This window comes from Anabrus simplex, chromosome 10, assembly GCF_040414725.1.
Source record: "Anabrus simplex isolate iqAnaSimp1 chromosome 10, ASM4041472v1, whole genome shotgun sequence".
Taxonomy (NCBI): domain Eukaryota; kingdom Metazoa; phylum Arthropoda; class Insecta; order Orthoptera; family Tettigoniidae; genus Anabrus; species Anabrus simplex.
Window position 1 is genome coordinate 77,561,029 of NC_090274.1, and position 21,698 is coordinate 77,582,726.

Here is a 21,698-nt window from a genome sequence, read left to right on the forward strand (position 1 = left end):
AGTTTTGATGGGGTGTACTGAATTTCTAGGTGATAATCTCGTGTGGCATTGGGCAGAAGCTTGGTGATTATATTGTAGATTTGGAGCGAGTGGTTGATATCCGGGTTCGGATTTCTGATTTTCACTATGTAGAATGGACCAGGAAGACCAGTGTTTGTTGTTGTGCCTTTGCGTTGTACATTGTGTGAGCGGTGCGGGTTCTTTTGTTGCCTCTGCTTCACTCCTGATATTTTAATGGCATAAATACCAACGAGCGGTTCGCAGCTGGTAAATGGAACTGTGCTAGAATATCATTCTGATGTTGAGATGTGATTTCCCGCCTAACTCAGTGTGGTGTGTGTGTTCTGCCAGTCAATGCAGGTGGGATTTATTCCTCTGGTGCAATAGCAAGCTATTGGGCTTGGAGAATCACTGTTTTCCAGGCTCCTAACCTGCTTCCCTGCATTCTTCTCCATCGCAATTTGTTGTCCTCATGGTGGTTGTGATGGTGTAGAATTTGCAGACACCATTGAAGAAGCATTTCCTGCAGGTAGTATATTTCTTACTGATGGTGGTCTCTGTTGGCTTCTGTTGAAGTTCTTATGTCGCAGCTTATAGTTGCTTTGCCATTCTACTCAATATCATAGGATATAAACTTCTTGTTTTTGATCCGTATTGAATTGTGATCACAATAATAACTAAACTTATGTTTTAGTGGTCCACCTTTCCAATACTATATAATCTATACATATTGCATAATATAGGATTGAAAAGGTGGACTATTAAAACATATTATAGTAGTCATTCTACTCACTAGTCGAATCTCATGTTGAACCAATTCTCTGTAAAAGATTATATCAATACCCGTTTTTAAGTGAATATGAGTGGAGTTTTTGTTGTAGTTTTTCGGGTTCAAATTTCTATCTCAGAACACGGAGATTCAGCGTTGTTCCTTAATGGTGGTGGCGAGGAAGGCATTTACTTTAATGTGAATTGATGAAGTATAAATTTTAACAGCAATTCATTTAGGTCTATTCGATAAAGGCGTATGTTTGGTTGTCTGTTAAGAGGTCTGAGAGATAAATCTCAGGTGTACTCAATTTTGTAACAGACATGAGTACTGAGTAGGAAGAGGTCATACACTACTCTGTCCATAAGGAGGAGGTCAGGCGCTTCTACGTCTTTGAAGAGAAGCTGTTTCACAGTACAGTGATGTTATGTTATCCAGCTAGGTACGAAAATGTGAAACCACTTTAAAACTATCTTCTTAACTGCGGATTCGAACTTACCTTCCATCGGGTGGATGTTCCTGGCTATAGAACCTAAGAAACATGTAGCAAACTCGCTCTTTGGAGGAGGAAAGCACGCTGACTCCGGGATGCAAACATGCTGATGCAGCATTGAGCGTTGGGACTCCAAGCTAAGTTGTATGTTTTATCCTAAAGTTCTTTATAATCCTACCCTGCATAGTGAAGTCATTAAAGCATTATCAATTGGGTCCACTAATAGTTTTGAATTCATGCTATTTTCCACCATAATTTACTTTAGAATCTTGTCAATGAGTACATGTTGATGTTTTAATTATTGTTTCTTTGTGTTGCACCTTGTACCAATACGGTCTGTTTACCAAGCGGATAGGCGCCTTTGAACCAGAATTATGATCATCATCATCATTGATCTAGTCGGTGACCGTGTTTAGTCCCACTAAGTGAGGAACACCATCGGTTTGCATTGCTTGTGTGTAGTACCCTACTATATGGAACACTATTGGTCTGTGTTACATTTGAGGGGTGCCATTATGTAGGCATGCCCTGTGACTATATTACCTTGATTAGTACCACCATGAGAGGAACGCCATGAGTACGATATGTGTGATTTGTACCACTATAGGAGGAAGGCCATGGTTCTACTTTACCAGTAATTAATACTCTTGCAAGGTTCAGTGCATGGATTTTGGACCCTTTTGGACAGCAAGCATTATCTCCGAAAATAAGGCATTGTGAATCGGATCCAGTAATTTTCTTTGATTCATGGCCCTTTTGTCATTGTCATGTGTTTTAGATATTATTACACAATACCAAAAAGGGCATTTCCTTTAACGGTAAGTGTTGAAAACTTGATAATCATAGCAATTCTGAATGTGGAATGTTCAAACAAACGTTAATTATCACTGCAAGTTTTTGAGGGAAAGGAACCTTTGGTATCTATCTTTTTTTCTTCTCATGTATTTAAACAGTGTAAGCGACACATGTGTCCCCGGTACACTGGACCACACACCATATTGATTTGTAAAGAACAAGCAATTCCCAATAATGGTATACATGTTAGAAGGTATGCAATTGTGGTAGCCTCTCAAATATTTAGTTAACCACAGCGTGTGTAGCAGAGAATAACTGTTCGGGAGAGATTGTACTAGTGGAAGATTTTATTGGACTGGGGGAGTCATTTATTCTTAGTGTCTTGTAGTCTAGTCACACAGCTTGGCACTTGTACTAAGATTTGTTGCCTGCCTGTATTTGGTATAGGCAATAGTGGTGAATCACCTGTAAGATCCACATGCAACCTTGTTTCGTTCTCTAATGTGTCAGATTATACATTGACGTTGAACTGTGCAGTTGTGAATACACCACAAGCCAACTTTCTGTACAGCAAATTGATTGTTCCATTTGGTTTATTGCTCGTGATGTCGTTTTAAGTGTTAGTATATCCAAGCAGTGTTCTTCCTTTTATATCTTGCTGAAGTCTACTATGATATTTTGTCTTCTAATACCTTGCATAAGGAAGGTTATCGCACTTTGTTAGATGACCAAATTTGGTTGGGGATTGTCAGGCACCATCCCTGAATTTTATGTTAAGAATAACGCCAAAGTTCGGTGTGCCAGGCTAATAAATCTTGATTCTCTTTACATAAAATTGCAGAGGTTTTGGAAGCTTGAAGAACAATGCTTATTAAAGTTGAAGAACGCCATAAACCATTCCTTACTCCTGAAGAAAGGGCATGTGAAGAACATTGTTTTGAACAAAGATGAAATGGATGATTCTGGCAGGTTTAATGGCAAATTTTCTATTCGTCCTGAAGTGTCTGACGTATGAGTGATGCTAGTAATACCATTCCTTATGCAGTCAGTCCCTGTTATGAATGGTATGAAAACGTCGCTCATGAGGTCGGTTAGTGCATGCATTTCAGTGGGCTTGGTAGACTGATATGTAATAGCAACTGCTGGCTTGGTGAGGAAAGCAACGGGAAACTACCTAACTCCTCATTTCCCTAGTACGCCTCTTCAGTGATGCCTAGGCTGTTTATGACAGCTGTTGGCAGAGCTGCAGAGGATCAAACCAGCCTTCGGGCTGAATACCCAACATACAACAACAGTGTCACCTGTACCTCAGTTTAAGCATAATGCTGTTAAAATGCTCGAACACATTGAAAATATGTTTGCTAGGTTTCCAGATTCGAAACAGCTATATGTAATTTTCATGCATAAATAGAGTGAAACGGGACACATGGAAATTATACCCCTTATGACTTCTAAATCATCAAGCATACATATGCCCCATCGTTGTGTGCTCAAAGATTCTAGCGTGATAACCAACCCAACTGTTACGTTTGACAGAAGTTGTGAATCTTGAAATGGGATTGCTTTTGAACCCTTTGTAAACGGTTGACCCTGAAATTTAGCCTGAATTCCTGTCTATTGTTTTAAGATTCATTTCCAATCTTGTTACTCATTCAACTTATATTCCTAAGATATACAAATTTGAGTTAATGCAACCCGACCACAGGAGTCTTCGGAATATTGCGTGCCCTGAATCCTGTGATGAAGAGGACTACCACCTTACTACTGTTACAAGTTCTGCCCCATTTCTTGCTCCGAGATTTCTAGTTCAACTTCCTGACCCTACTGCATATTTTTGTTTTTACCTTGATGTGTTTGGCAGGTATTAGCTCAGTTGAAGTAGCTGAGGAGCTTCAGTCAGAAATTTCTTCCCGGCTTTATAGTACACATGTTTATCTCAGAAATTGGACGTCAAATTGGCCAGAAGCCCTTGCCAATGTCTAGTAGATGACACAGAAATCTTGACAACATGTAATCTCAGTAAGGATGAGGCTATTAAAACTTTCGTTATTATTTGGCATTCTAAATGTGATGAGTCTCAGTTAAAATGAAGTTGAGAATGCAGGCAAGGAAATCACTAAGGGAAGCATTCTCACAATAATTGCTTCCTTATAGGACCCTCTTGAATTGTTTGTCTGTGCTTTGGTTAAGTGCAATTATATCATATATTCTATTTGGCAAACGGAAATTATATGGGCTTATATGTTAGAGCCTTTATATGAAATTATTGAGATTTGGACTGCTATGTTATGTGATAAGAATCAATCCTGGTACATATGTTGCGTTTGCTTCCGATTACTGTCTTTGATTTTGTCATCATAATCGTAAAATGTAATAACTTTTTCCGTTTTCTAGATTTGGGAATGTTCCATTAATTACCGGTGGTCCAGTGGGTACGTGTAACAGTAGATGCAAAATAACGAAGGAAGGAAGTAAGGTAATGTGCATTTTGCCCACTCCTAATGAATGCAACCTACACATGTTCTGTGCCTCTGATCAAAGTCCAATCCATCCCAATAGCCAATGGGAACTAAGTTGTTATGAATGTGGTTCTAAGTTTTCTCGGAAGTCGCATCTTCGGCGTCACCTTGCTACACATTCCGCTGAGCGTCCATATTCCTGTAAACAATGTGGTAAGAGGTTTTCTGAGAAGTCGAATCTGCGGCGTCACCTTCTTACACATACTGGTGAGCGTCCATATTGTTGTGGTCAATGTAGTTCTAAGTTTACTGAAAAGGCAACTCTTCGGAAACACCAGTTTACACATACTGGTGAGCGTCCATTTTCCTGTAAGCAATGTGGTCTGAAGTTTTCTCAGACATCTTCTCTTATCCGCCACTTTCGTACACATACTGGTGTACGTCCATATTTCTGTAAGCAATGTTGTAAAAGGTTTTCTCAGAAGTCTCATCTTCGGCGTCACCTTCTTACACATACTGGTGAGCGTGCATATTGTTGTGATCAATGTGGTTCTAATTTTCCTGAAAAGGCAACTCTTCTGAAACACCAGTTTACACATACTGGTGAGCGTCCATTTTCCTGTAAACAATGTGGTCTGAAGTTTTCTCAGACATCTTCTCTTACCCGTCACCTTCGTATACATACTGGTGAGCGTCCATATTCCTGTGATCAATGTGGTTCTAATTTTATTGACAAGTCAAATCTTCGAAAACACCTGTTAGCACATACTGGTGAGCGTCCATATTCCTGTGATCAATGTCCTTCTAGGTTTACTGCAAAGTCAAGTCTTATTAAACACGTTGTCACACATACTTGTGAGGGTCCACATTTTTGTAAACAATGTGGTCAGAAGTTTTCTCAGAATTCACATCTTAAGTTTCACCTGCTTACACATAATGGTGAGCGTCCGCGTTTATGATTAATGAGTAAAAAACAGGTTTTTCAGGAGTCATATTTATTCTTCGAATTCCATGGTTACACATACTGGTGAGCGTCCATATCCTTGTGATCAAAACAGTTCTATGTTTACTCAAAATAGCTTTCGGAACCACTAGCTTACAAATACTGGTCAGCGACCACATTGTTGTAAAAATGTGGTAATAAGTTTTGCAAGAAATGTATCGCGAGCGTCCAGACAAGACGACTATTCAGCAACACCTGCTTATCCATGCCAGTGAGAGTCCCCGTTCTGGTAATGACTCTGCGAAGAATTTTTCTGAAAAGGCAGTTCGACAACATAAGCTGACCGATACTGGGGTCCGTCTACATTCATTTAATCAATTCGATAATTAGTTTTATTACCTATTCAAGTCTTCGAAATCACAAGATATATTGCATCTCTCCCACTTTGTTGAGATCGATGTGTGTAACAGCTTTGGCCATAAGTCTGAGTTGAATATGCACTTAGTAATATAAATCTTAGTTGCGTGTTAATGGATGTGGTAGGAAGTTCCTTGAAGAGTGCAAATTGGGTATACTGTAATATATGTTAGTAACAAAACCATTAATAAACAACGCAATATTACTAAAATTATCAAATCATATACTTAAACACCTCACGCTGGGTGCCATTTTTAATGTTGTTTAGTCATCAGTCAGACTGGTTAAATGCAGCACTACATGCCACCCTCTCCTGTGCTAACCTTTTCATTTCTACGTAACTATTGTATCCAACATCTGCACTAATCTGCTTGTCATATCCATACTTTGGTCTACCCCTACCGTCCTTACCGCCTACACTTCCTTCAACAACCAACTGAATAAGTCCTGGTTGCCTTGAGATGTGTCCTATCATTCTCTCCCTTGTTCTCGTCAAATTCAGCCAAATCGATCTCTCACCAATTCGATTCAGTATCTCTTTGTGATTCGATCCATCCATCTCACCTTCAGTATTCTTCTGTAAAACCCTATTTCAAAAAGGTTCTACTCTCTTTCTTTCTGAGCTAGTTATCGTCCATTTTTCATTTCCATGCAATGCCACGCTCCAGATAAAAGTCTTCAGAAACATCTAATTCCTACATCAATGTTTGAAGTGAGCAAATGTCCCTTCTTAAGAAAGCTCTCCTTACTTCTGCCCTCATTAGTTATTTTAGTACCCAAGTAACAATATTCATCTACTTCCTTTAAGACTTAATTTCCTGACCTAATATTTCCTGCATCACCTGCCTTCGTTCGACTGCATTCCACTGCTTTTGCTTGGGACTTATTTATATTCATCTTGTACCCCTTACCGAAGACTTCGTCCACACCAAACAGCAGCTTCTCGAGATCTTCTGCAGTCTGAGATAGAATAACAATATCATCGGCAAATCTCAAGTTCTTGATTTCCTCTCCTTGGATTGTGATTCCCTTTCCAAATTCCTCTTCGATATTTTATACTGCCTGTTCTATGTAAACATTGAAAAGGAGGGGGACAAACTTCAGCTTTTCCTCAATCCTTTGTGGATTGCTGCTTCTGTTTCAGAACCTTCTGCAACGCCCACGAATATACACAATAATGAACACACATGAAATGACAAAATGAACACAAGACGCAAAAAACTTACCTTTGGGGGCAGCATCGTTAAACGTTCCGACGTGGAGGACCCAGAACCTAAGGGATAAGAGGACAGGATCTCAGCTTACTACTTGAGGAGTGGCCATGTCATTATCGCTAACTACTAAATAAAAGCAAAATTAAAATTCAGTAAATCAAAACTTACTTAAAAATTAGGAAAAGAAAAATTATGAATGATACTTGAAGAAATTTAAGACTTTCTGCAATATATTGAAAAATAAACAAAATCAAGAGCAAATAATTTAATGATAAAATTAAATTTCTTATTATGCATTAAATACCCATTTTTTAAATAAATAAATTATGATTGCACACTCAGATAACAATGTAAAATAATCCTTACGATGAAATTAAATAAGCAATTCGGAAAACTTATATCCCCAAAAAAGATACTATTTCTTATTAAATCAATTCATTCAAATAAGAGACAATGGTAAATATGTAACCTTTTCGTGTGCTATGAGTTAGAATTTAGGTGTGGAATTGATTCCAGTGGCCGTGGGATCGGCAGATATGCTAGACCTGTAATTCGCAATTATTCTGTTTAGAATTCTTAAAATGTGTTAAAATGGTAACCTTAATTCAATAATCACCCCTTCTAGTAAGTTTTAAAAGCTATATCATGGTTCTAATTCGAGGTTAAAGTTTGTTAAAGGTGCTTTGTGAACATCGCATGATGAGTGTAGGCCTAAAAATTCACAACTGCATTTCGTGTCATTCTTCTCTAATGTAAACGAAACCTCAAAATCATTAGTGGTCGTAAAGCTGGATTTCTCTAAGCTTATTGCCTTGCCTATTATTATGGCTGGTTGCGCGGTTACGAGTTTGTTTGATGATATATTTTTTTCTCTGCCCTATCTTGTTGAAAAATAGGTGACTGACTTCGAATATTACTTATGGATGGAATTGTGCTTAATGACTGTCATTTATTCTGCTAGCTAGTCAGTTAAATGTGGATCCTATTTATTGAATTAATTGTGCTAGTCAGTTTTTTTAATATTGCCAGTTGATTGTGCATATCAATTACCAAAACTCATTTTCATTTAACAATATGCCTTGCCTAGTAAACCAAAGCCTGTTCTAATTCTGAGGTTCCGGATACTGTACACACTCCAATAATAATAGTGATGATAATAATAACACACTAGGGATATAGTTAAGGTAGTTTTGAGGTACCTCAACCTTCAATTTTTACCTTGACCTAAGAAATATTTCAACTTCTGATTTTAATTGTTTCAACATATTAATTTTAATTGACAAGATATTTCTTCATTTACTTAGTAGAATTTTAATTGCATCTGTAGGTATGAATGTGTTGATTAATATCTTTTAACTTTAATGTTGTGGCTCATTTCACATGACATAATAAGGAGGGTTAAATCTTTAGGTGAGTACTTGTTCCCGGCCTTTTGATGAATCTGCTCTTGGAGTGGGTTTCTCCTTTCCACGTTAAATATTTTCATCGGTAAGTATTTTGTCTGTGACAGTTATTTCCTCCAACAAACTATTATTAGTGGATTAAAATCCTGGTTATTGAATTTAAATTTCAGGAGGCCCTGGAATACGCTAATGTGCGAATAAGACAGGAAATATACCATCGCAGTAAGGAGTTAAAGAATGATCCCATCACGAAAATTATACTAGCACACAGCATCATCCAATACATTAATAACAGTGCTATAAAGACCACAAGCCCGAACCAAGAAATATAGAAAGAAATCCACCAACTAAAGTTAATGATAATAACCTCAATAACTTTAAGAAACCGAAACGGTATTACGACAATTAAATAAAATGAATGGAGAAATTTGCCTCTCAACCGCGCATATACCGAGTTCTAGAATTAGCCCATTATCAATTACAATTGGAATATTGAATTTTACAAACATGTTACATTTAAAAATCTTGAGGATGAAGAAATCCCACTTTAATTTAACGAATAGACCGTCGCCGACAGGTCCGTGAAAAGGTAGGCGTAATTTCAAATTACAGTTGCGAGGTTGGCTTGATACAATTCTGACTGCGTCGCCGAAATTTCCCACTATATTAATGTCAATGATAGCGTGTTACTCAGATTCTTCTTCTCCAAATAACAAGAACAGTTTCGAAACAATTAAAAGGATACCTGTACTTGCATCCTTGGGTGTCCAATTGAATATAATCCGATAGCTTACGTTGTTAGGTCATTTTGCAATGAAGCACGCTCACTCAGATATTCTAGTCACTTATATACTAAAGAACGGTAAATAAAAGTATTAAAACACTAAATATACTGCAACTGGCTATCAGCCAGGCGTATCGCGCTCCATTCCACCAACTCTCAATCGTATCTTCAACAGAACTCGGTTAGTAATAGCGCCCATGATGGCGCATGGCTACCAACTGACTCGTTTGCAGCGAGCAAGAAGCACATCGCTCAGTTCAAGGGAGTAGTGCGCCTCCGCGCGCAAATCAACTAGCTTACTGAGCGAATGAGGAACATCGAAGCTACTGACGTAACAATAGCAGTGTAGCGGTATAATTTAAGGACTATGTAAAATTACCGCTACACCGAAAAAATTCTGGTGCGGAATTTTAAAGCAGAAAGGAAATCATCACTTAACTTAGCGCCAGGAAGTATTACACAAATATTGAACGTAAATCGCTAAATGTCATGCATATTCAAGACCTGATTGGACTAATTTATATATAACGGTGGACAATCACTTCGTTATTGTATGTTAGTGGTACATTGTTATTTACGAACTGAGTATTGGCGAGTTTCTACGCTCGACTTTCAACTGTTTATGGAGCGCACTCTTGTGCCGCCCGCATTAAACGGGCTGTTGTGAAGTGACTTCCCGACAGGCAAGGTGCCGGCGATGTTGGTTGCTGTAACTATGGCCTGGAATGGTGCTGTGTGTGTCAACGAACCACCCTAGCATGATTTTTAGTGCTTCTTAATCTGTAAAACTGGTGTGGTGGGTGGAAATTTCAACTTCTAGGACCAAAATGTATTTTAAAATGTGTTCTTTTGATCGTCGCTTCTTCTGCTGTGCGTCCCTGTTCCCAAGGCATTACCATTATTTTCTATAGTAAGTTATGTGAAGGATTCACCTTATGCATCATCGTCATCACCTTGGTAAGTCAGTACCTGTATAAATTACCTCACATCTGTGGATGGCTGAAGTGTATCGCTACATTGGAGCTCCGGTATTGAGAAATTCAAAATGTCGGAAGGACACCTTTTTGTGCTACATTGCACCTAAGGGTGATATTCGGCTTCGTATTTGGTCATATTTTAAAAGATGCGAACATTTCTGTGCTGGAAATTATCCTCTAAAGTGGAATTCAACATATCCTTTCAATATACCTACGATTTAATTGGGTGAAAATTCACTAATTGAACAGTGTAACTTAAAGTTGGTGGAAGGGTTGTGGTAACGGCTGGCGCGTGATCTTGATTACCTGCAACCCAACTGGGTTGGTTATTATTTATTTTGAAGAGTTGAATGTTGTCAGAAGTTCCACGTTTATGTAGAAACTGAAAATTAAGTGTTTTTTTTACTAATTGGGGGATCTGTTCGTAAGGCTGACTACCTTAAGGGAAATCAAGGTAGTTAGAGTAAGAGGTAGGGATCACGCGCAGGTCTCCCCACCACGCTTGGCCACCGATGACGTCAACATGAACCCTCAGCTCCTCGTCTTCTATATGAGGTAGGCTAATACACAGCTGTAACCTATTCTGTTTAGCCACAAGTTAGAGATAAGTGTTCATTGATATTTTAACATCACCTCACAAAAGGCATTCCACTTCACTATTACAGTAGAGTAATTATAGGAGATCAAATACATTGTGAATCCAGCAGCGTTTCTGAAGTATTTCGATCTGTATAAAAGGTTGTAACAATGCTAAGACTGTGATTGCAGTGGAATGGCTATTCCATATGTTCATGTTCTCAACACATATAACAATAACAAGAGGCTCTAATTGTTACATACTCGAACATTAAAGCTTGATGCTTGATGACTGCAAGAAATATGTCCGTTGTTACAAGCAATATTGGGAAACTATATACACTGTCAACAACACACACAGCAAATGTTAGGAAACTGTCCACAAAACAAACAGTACAGTAAATGTTCTCCTCCAAGTGCCAGGAATTGGCAAATTCCACGTTAACATTTGATAGGCTATATAAATTAACGAGCCTGTATATTAACATTGTTAGCACTGGTTTCATATACAACATAATAAATTGCCTTCCATAAAAAATAACAGGTATGTTATAAACAAAGAATAATGCTGATATTTAAAAAAATAAAGAATATCAAACACACTTATCCATAGCATCAGTGGAATTTCTTTGCTTTTGTTCTTTCTTTATCGGTATTGTATTAACTGAAACCCGGTCTCTTGAATGTCTTATTTTTGTTTGAAGCATCCATTCGAATAAAAGAACGGCTTCTCATAAAGCAACTTGCAAGCTCATAAATTTCGGGGAATTTCTTCTTCAGGATATCCGTAAGGTTTGTGATGATGTTAGAACCCTCTTTCAGTTCTTTCCCGTGGTAAAATTGAAACTACCGAGCTCGATAGCTGCAGTCGCTTAAGTGCGGCCAACATCCAGTATTCGGGAGATAGTGGGTTCGAATCCCACTGTCGGCAGCCCTGAAGATGGTTTTCCGTGGTTTACCATTTTCACACCAAGCAAATGCTGGGGCTGTACCTTAATTAAGGTCATGGACGCTTCCTTCCCACTCCTAGCCCTTTCCTGTCCCATCGTCGCCATAAGATCTATCTGTGTCGGTGCGACGTAAAGCAACTTGGCAAAAAAAATAACTCTTTTTGAAATCTAATTTCAACCCCTTGTAGTTTGACCTATTTTCTCTCTGTAATTTTATTGCTTTCTATATCGAGGTTCTTCTTTACCCTAAGAGCTACAATATAGTCAGTGAAGTTTTCAAGCAGCTCGTCACGATCCTTGGTTTCGCGTCTGTCCTCGAGCTGTTTTACTAGCTCTTCAAGGGCTTTAACGAACCCTAGCTCATCCTCCAGTAAAGAATAGGATGTTGTGGGCTAAACGCTGGCCTTGGCACACGATATCCGAGTTTTGATCGAGTTCATTAGTAGCATGTAACATATTTGGGCGTAATGTTTCATAATCTTCCGGAGAACAGATGGAATTTCTTATCGCCTCGGAAGCATTGAGGCTGAGAAGCAGTGATCTCACCTTTCGCGCCACAGCTGTCGGATCGGATGAGGATGGTCATAAAGCCTTCCGAACCCTCGAAGCTGAGAAAGATAGCTTTCGATAATGACTTGATTACTTCTGTCACCATTTATTTTGGCCAGTGGCTTTAGAGAATACGTGAAAGTGTTTGTTTCGTTCCTTCGCATGCCTGCTATGATTTGTGCAGCCTGCAATGGCATGACAAAGCATACTGAAAAGTGTACACTATTACTGATTTTTACGTTTTATCACATAAAATAACACACACGGTTTCTTATACACCACAGATATGTTACTGTCGTGTATTATTAGCACCTAGCTTCTGCGTGTACAGCGATTCTTATTCGAACTACCTCTACCTCATTCAGAGCGGATTCAACGCGTGGGTCCTGCATGACGTCACAACTCTGCTTTGCTACTGCGCACCTCTCTCGTGATCCCTACCTTGTGTTCTACGTACCTTGAAGGGAAATCACAACGTAATAGTTCATTGTAAATGTAATGATTTAAAATTCTGTACCAAGGTGAATACCGAAGAGTGCTTCTAGTTAGTTTTTCTTTTTAAAATTTAATTCTTAACGTTTTAATTATTATATATTATTATCATCTCTTATTGTCATTGCTTGATATTCGTAGTTCCGGTTTCCGGGTCTGTCATCCGTTAACAGCATTGTTGTGGAATGCTTCTTTATTTTGTTGATGAGATAACGGATTGATTAACTTGCGTTATCGTGGCGTAACAATGCTGGTGGTGTGCTGGCGTACGTTGTTGTGTTGTGATCTTATGCCGGGGGTGTGTTGATATGGTTCACAAGATGAGTTTTAAATCATTTCTGTGTTATTGTGTTTCCTCATTATTGATTTCTTTCAAACATCTATTGATTCTCCTTTGAAGTGGGCTCTTTCTTAATTTTATATGAGCCTATCTTATGTTTCTTCCGGACTTTACCGTTCTGATTTGGGAACACGGATAATTGTTGCCTTATAGCCCTTCTGTGTTCACTAAGGTATCTTTGAAACCGAGTATGTGTGGTCGTAGGGGCCTGTTGGCAATTTATTGTTTTTTGAAAAATAATTTGGAAGTATTTTTATATTTGTAAGTAATGTAACTAAAAGCGATTTGTTAATTAGGTACATTTAGGGACGGCCGTACCCAGGAATTGTGCACCTTATTCATAAATTTTAAGAGTACTCATTATTCTAAATTTCATTTTAATACCGAGCTCGGAAGGTAAAATTATTGAAATAATTTTCTTAAAATAATAGCAACCAAATGTGGTTAAAAAATAAAGAATAACGAATGTAGCAAGGAAGAGACGCCTAGCATTCTATGGGCACGTCTACAGGATGCATCCTACCAGGTTGACCAACCGGATTCTCAGCTACTGGCAAAATAGGAAGACCAAGTCACCATGGTTGATGGAAGTGAATAAAGATCTACAGGAACTGGGAATAACAGAAGGAATCTTAAAGGATCGTACAGCACTCAGGAAGATGCTTAAACATAAGAAGTTCCAGGACAGATTATCAACAAAGAAGACTGGCGCCCTTTGGACAAAGGAGAGGAAGGAGCAACACAGCCTGAGGATGCGCAACTACTGGGCAAACATCAAAGCCCATTCCAAAATGCAATAGTTGAATGTCGTGGTCCTTAGCTGGCCTATACGAAACAAGAAGAAGAAAGGGTCGTTAAGCCATGTTGTTTCCAGTGTGTTTGGGGACCTTCAGCTAATGGTCATGTTTTGAGTAGTTTATTGGAAATCTAATTGATAAATTGGTACTTGATTTTCTGTCAATTATGTACTCTAGTCTTAGCTAGTCCACCCACCCCTTTGTTTTTCTTAGTTTACATTAAAATTTGGTCCTTTATGTGTAACAGTGAATTGTTATTATTGTGAATTGCTCTACCCTTGTACTCTCTTCCACCCTCTGTTATGGTCGTGGACCTATTGGCCTTTGCCCAGATTCCATCGCTTCCCTTTTCCTGTGTTGGTGTTCTATTGAGGCCCTTCTCTAAGTAGCTGGCGTGATCTCGCTGGGAAGAGCCTCTTATCTCTGTTGTGGCTGCGCTGGTGGACATGGATTTGGGCTGCGGTATTGTGACTTCATTTGTTTGATTGCCCTCTTCCTAGTCTCTCGGTGTGCCACAGCAAATTACACATTTATATAGACATAGTTCAATCACATAAATTAACGGCAATTCAAACAATGTGCGATAATGGGAGATGAATTTCCCACACACAAATACCTATGTCAAATAAATGACGGTAGCTTTAATTCATGTCACAGATCCTCCCCTCCGAAAGCCAAAACACGGGGAGGCGAAAGATTGAGACGTTGGATACAAGATTACATGGTACAATTTCAATGTCCAAATCAAATCTTCACACGATGATTACAGAAGATGACATTCCAACATTTTAGGTACAGTAAACATGGAATGGTCTTATTTGGTTGAAGAATAGCAGATCTTCACCATATACTAGTAGGTAAACACGTTAAGTGTGACCATAAGGAGATGCAACCTGGCTAGCGCTCCACCACACATCACACAAGTTGACAGCAACCTTGTCATGCCAGTACAAAGTGCAGTAAACAACCATAATTTTCACACACATTCTTGCTCATCAGATATCGTTGCATGGATGGAAAATAGCACGTAAATGTCTGCAGCAGAAATAGGTGGGAGCACAGAATATTGTTCTACAAGACCAAAAATAATATTGCAGGCTGAAATACACAAGCACACGCATTAATCGCGTAGGTGCAAGATGCATGGCGCCACTTGAACAGTCAAAACGAAACAGCAGCGGAAAATGTTCCAAGAGGGATTCCGTGGATAATTTTGACGCACAAGTTTCAACGTGTCGTGATGTTTTACGAGCCAACCACCAATAGTAATGAATGACAATACAACTTGTGCATGGGTAAGTTACCATACTTAGAACAGAATTTGGAAATATAAATTTAGAAGTAAATACAATTTGTATGATCATTAAATATGTTTACAAAATTTTGGTTATTATTTGGGCTTAATTTGACTCAAGTGTACACGTCTAATGCATTCGCCAATAGGGTCATTAACTAATAAAGATACTGAAGTTAGGAACTCTAACACGGTACAGGACCCATGATAACGAGCTTCTAATTTAGCAGGAAATTTATTTACAGCTTTACTACTAGGGTAAGATTTGACAAAAAACAGGGTCACCCACAGATAGACTGGTAGGTCTGCGTACTTCATCGTACATCTTCTGCACATTAGCATAGGAAACAACAAGTTTAGCTTTCGCTCTGTCCCACATTTTGCGAACCTTCTCTGGATCTGCGTTGTAAGGGAGAAGAGAATCAATGTCAAACACATTAGAGATGGGGGGAAAATGGGGTAAATACAAGCACTAAAGACATGGGCGTTTGGCCATGTGATTCGTGAACAGAAGATTTAAAAGCATAAGTAAGCCAATGAATGTAAGAATCCCATTTAGATTGTTGGTTATGATGGTATGCAATGAGAGCAGCGCGTAAGTTGTGATTAACTCCTTCAGTAAAACTGGGTTTGGGATAATAAGGTGTGATGGTGACATGAGATATAGATAGATCGAAGCAGAATTTCCTAAACAGGTTACAGGCAATAGATCTAGCATTGTCAGACACAATAAACTTAGGAGGACCAAATATTCAAAAGATCGCACTGAGACAGGATATAGTGGTCCTAGCATCCATATTTCTCGTAGGGAAAATCATGTAAAACGGGTAAAACCGTCAACACACACTAGTGAAAATCGATTTCCTTTAGAGCTTAAGGGAGAGGCTCCGACAACAAACCAACACGGGTATTCAAACTAGGTTTACTTATACTGCATAAACTACTAGCTTTGACCATTTCCCTAAAGTAAAAATCGATCTATCTATATCTCATGTCACCATCACACCTTACTATCCCAAACCCAGTTTTACTGAAGGAGTTAATCACAACTTACGTGCTGCTCTCATTGCATACCATCATAACCAACAATCTAAATGGGATTCTTACATTCATTGGCTTACTTATGCAAATCATGGAAGAGCAACGGGGAGTCAGTCAAGATAGCATTAATGTAATTGGATTGCCATGCAGAATGGATAGAGAGGACATTGACGTGAAAATCAGAATGGTCGGGAGGCTTTTCTGCAAACATCCTACTCAGCCCATCAGCTACGACATTTTCAGTACCACGGATGTGGCGAACTTCAAAATTGAAGGCGGAGATACGGATTGCCCAATGGGTTAATCTACCCGTTCGCATAGTTGCATTTAATACCCAAATGAGTTGTATGTTATCAGTTTCAAGAATAAATTTAGAGTGCTCGACTTATATGCGAACTGTTTCAAGTGAAAAGTAAAAGCTAAGCATTCAGGCTCGTATGTAGAATACTTCATCTCATCAGAATTCAAGGTACACGAGGCATAAGCAAAGGGTCTCCTACCTAACTCATCTTCTTGGAGGAGGACACAAGCTGCGGCAGAGCCAGAAGCGTCAGTTTGAATTATGAAAGGTTTTGAGAAGTTAGGAATCGCCAGAGCAGATTTAAGTTTTTCGAATGCTGTTTGTTGAAGTTTCTTCCAGACAAATTTAACATCCTTACGACGAAGGGCATTAAGGGGAGGAGCAATTTGGTCGAAATTCGGATTAAACTTATGAAAAATATTAGCCATATCAAAGAAGCGGGCTATTCCCTTCTGATCCTTAGCTTCGGGAAAATCATAGATGTCCTAATGGTCCACAGGTACACCATTAGGTGATACTATGTGACCAAGGAAAGACATGCGAGGCTGCGCAAAGGAAACTTTAGATGGTTTGACAGTGAGACCAGCTTGCTTAAAGCGACGAACTACCTCCCAAATATGAGGGAGATGTTCCTCGAAGGTTTCGGAATACGCAACCACATCGTCTAAATAATTATACACAAACCTGAATTTAATGTCAGATGGTATGAAACGGAAATCGGAAATCTTTCGTACCCATATAAGTTCCATTCCAAGAGGAATGGGGTCACTCGCATCGATTTTATATTCAACCATATATAAAGGCAGTTAAATGCTTACTCTCTTCAGCCAGAGGGATCTGGTGATAAGCTTGATGGAGATCAAATACGGAGTAAAATTTAGCACCATAGAAGAATGAGAAACAAGTATGTAACTCAGGCAGCGGAATTGATTGAAAGATAATCTTCTTATTGAGAGATCAGTTATCGATAACAGGCCTGAAGCCACCTTGAGGCTTAGGGACTAGGAAGGTGGGGAAGCAGAAGATGAAGGACTGATAACTCCTTCTTCAAGCATCTTATAAATAATCTCTTTTAGAACCTTCATACGTCTGGGAGACAGACGATAGGGAGGTGAACGAAGAGGAATGGGGTTACTCGCATCGATTTTATATTCAAGCACATTAGTTACCCCTAGCTTATCAGTGAATACCTCAGGAAATTAATCACATAATTCATGTATCTGTTGAGCTTGTTCACGAGTCAAATGACTCAGGTCACACTTTTCCTCAGCAACTAGGTCACGTTTTTCATTAGAACAGAGATATTTACCAGAACAAGGGAGACAATCAACAAATGGAAGAGTATAGCCAGTACAAAATTTGAAGGACAGACAACGGTTATGTGCATCCAGGATTAATCCTACGTGAATTGCAATATCGTAACCAAGAATTACATCATGCGATAACCCACCAGCCTCAATGAAATTAAATTTCCAGGTGAAGTGATTAATACGAATTTTGATATTTACATAACCCTTAGCATCTAAGACAAAGCCGTTAGCGGCATGAAATACGGTTGAAATGGGTGCCAAGTTAGGAAATTTACAGACAGATTTATTTTTAGAAAACCAAGACCAATTAATAGCAGAGGTAACACTGCCAGGATCGACCAGTGAAAACGTAATTCATTATTGATTTCCACAGGAATAATGGGAATTTTAGAATGCACACTCCCTGAAATACCTTTGCAGTCACCAGGACAAACAATATCATTATCACACTTATCCAAATTATTGACAGAGTAGTCTGCATCATCAGTAGCTTCTTCTAGTCATATTCGTTGGTTATAATTACTCATATTGAAATTAGTAAACGGAGGAGGAAATTTAGGTACAGGATAAACAACACTTTGAAATTGTGGGCTAGGATAATTAATAGTAGGCAAACTCTTTTTCCTCACCAATGGTCATGTGTTTCTCAAATGGTCTTTAGACCCACAAGCACAATATTTTCTTGAAATAGACCATGACCACTAGCATTCAGACCAGAGGACTGCCCAGAAGAAGGAACTTTTGGAGGGGGTACATTAACTGGCCTACAACTATCACTGTATAGCTTCTTCAGGCTTTACACGCAATTTTTAACTCACTAAAGGACTCAGGGCATTTCCTAAAGGACAGGTATGAACGGTACTCAGGTGATATTCCACTCATTATAATATCTACCATATTAGCTTCATCAATCGATAGCCTAAACACGTTGCAATAGAATTTTAGTTCATTAACATTGTTAATACAACTGGACTCTAAAACAATGATTCGCTGTCAAATCCTCGAGTGCTCTAAAAGGGATAAAGTTCCTTAAAATTCCATCATGTAATTGGTCCAAGGTAGTTCCACTCGAACAAGCTTCCAAGATATCAGATTTAAGGATACCAACACAATGGGAAAACAAGGTTCGGAAACACTGGAAGAGCTTAGGTTAAAACAAATTGCAGTCTCCTTCACTTCGACCAGCAATCTCAGAAAGGACACAGCTTCGTCAATGGAATCAATGGACAACTTTTTAACTTTTTTAAGCAACTCACTAACAGGGTTCACATTATCGCACCGTAGCACGCCAGGATTATCAACCAAGAATACAGGTTGCCATGAAAGGCGGCTAATGACTGATTACCCAAAACAGAGCTAGACATGGGTTGGTTAAACTCATGAATAGCAGAAACATTATCTTAAGGACCAGCATTAATTTTAATATTTCTCAATTTAAGTGTTTGCAGGATGACATTCAAATCTGCAGGTATAGTAACAGCCTTAGTTAGAACACAGTACATTGGTTTAGGGTGGACCGATCCATCTTTAATGTGAGCAGATCCTGGAGGCGATTCGTGTAATGAGTTACACGAGCTATTTTTTTTTTGTACTTGGTATTCTGAAGGTTGAGAAGTTTTAAAGTCTTCAGCTAATTCATTAATTTCTTCGAAAGCGTCATAAATAAACAAAACAGACTCACCAATCTCTGCTTCTGATATGCAGGGTACAACAATGGGTTGATCAGCAATTCCAGAGAGTAATTCTACGTCACCCTGGATATTGCCTGATGGCTTCCTATCACGAATCTGCACCTCATTACTTCACTCCAGCTTCCGCAACATTCTAGGAACTAGCAAGGGGCGAGACTCCATCATTGACATGAAACAAACAACAGTTAGTCTTTCAAATATAAGTTTAAATAACTGTTCTTTTTTATCAACTAGCAACGTTGACCTGGGCAACTAATGAAGTCGTTAGTACAACAGCAACAATGTAACAACCACCATTAGGCTACCACAACACTACTGCAACGCCCAAGGACATAAACATCAATGAACACACACGAAATGACAAAATGAGCACAAGACGTAAAATACTTACCTTTGGGGGCAGCGGCATTATAATTTCCAACGTGGAGGACCCAGAACATACAGTATAAGAGAACAGGATCTTAGCTTACTACTTGAGGGTTTGCCAGGTCAATATCGCTAACTATTAATAAAAGCGAAATTAATATTCGGTAAATCAAAATTTACTTAAAAATTAGGAAAAAGAAAAGTTATGAATGATACTTAATTTTTTTATAACTTTCAGCAATATATTGATAATAAACAAAATCAAGAACAAATAATTTAATGATAAAATTAATTCTTTGAATTATGCATTAAATACCTATTTTTAAAGTAAGTAACATTATCAGTGCACACTCAGATAACAATCTAAAGTAATTCCTAGGATGTAATAAAATAAGCAAGTCGAAAAGTTATACCCCCAAAAAAGATATTTTCTTATTAATTCATCGAAATAATAGACAAATATCTATTATTAAAATAATTAAAATTCTGAAAACACACTCAGATTACAAACTAAAGTAACTCTTACAATACCGAGGAATAAGCGAAGTCTGCAGCTCGCATCAGAATCTATAAATGACAAATGTTAAAAAGGATCCATACGTTAAGAATTAATTACACCACTGGCCAGTTTTTGTAAGTAGAAGACAATTAATCTGATTAAACTGTAAATTGTTTCCATTCCCTCTACATAAACATTTCAATCATCCCAGAACACGGTAACACACACAATTTTAAAAGCAACGATCGCAAACGAAATTTTCACCACATAAATAACTAAATGAACAGACAAGACAATTGCAGGAAACCGAATAAAAATATTTCCTAAATTAGTTAAAAGTACGAAGCGAAACAATATTACAATTCCACAGTTAACTGAACAATGGTACACACGATGAAGCCTACAGCTTCCCAAGCCAAGCTAACATAAAATCATCAAACAACTGGCAACGCCCACTCAAATGTAGCGTAGAGAAAGATAAGATAAATGACACTTATAATGAAAGAAAAATAGGAAAACACTGACATGAATACTATTACCGTGGTTGATGGATCAGCAGAGGTGAAAGAAGGTGCCAGGGTGAATGTGTCTAACTACCATATCAAAGTTAATTTAAAACTGTAACAAGGTTTTATTTTTTTTCTCTCTTTTTAAAACAACAAGAAACAAGGTAACAGTAGCAAAAATAAGTTTAGGAAAAGCACGATTGGTGGTCTAAACAGAAATTGGGCTTCAAGCCCTCACTTTACACTTCCTGAGCTACACACTCAACCTAATAACCTCACTTAAGGGCAGAAATCCCCTAATGTCTGGAGCACATGCTGCCAGAGGCAATTTTACAATACTTGAAAAGTGCTGAAACTCTTTCAGTTTTTCAAGCCTCTTAACGGCAATACCAGACTTAACAGTTAATTGCCATCAAGGCGCAACTTACAGAAATGAAACGGGGGTATCTCGTACCCAACCTACTGGGCCCTAGCAGAAAAAGAACAGGTTAAGTAAATGGCCCGAAATACCAAATTGAATGGAGGCTTGTACCTGCATTCCTAAATACTCATTCTAAAACCTAAAAGGCACTAGGTCGATGAAACAGGGGCTATTCCCAAACTATGGAGGTGACTCGTATAAGTATAATTTAAGATATTACCGAAAAGGAAAAGACCATTTACAAACGTAGTCACCTCAAACCATTGTCAAGGGGAGCTCTAGACGGTACAGCACTCTCTATCCCCGATTTA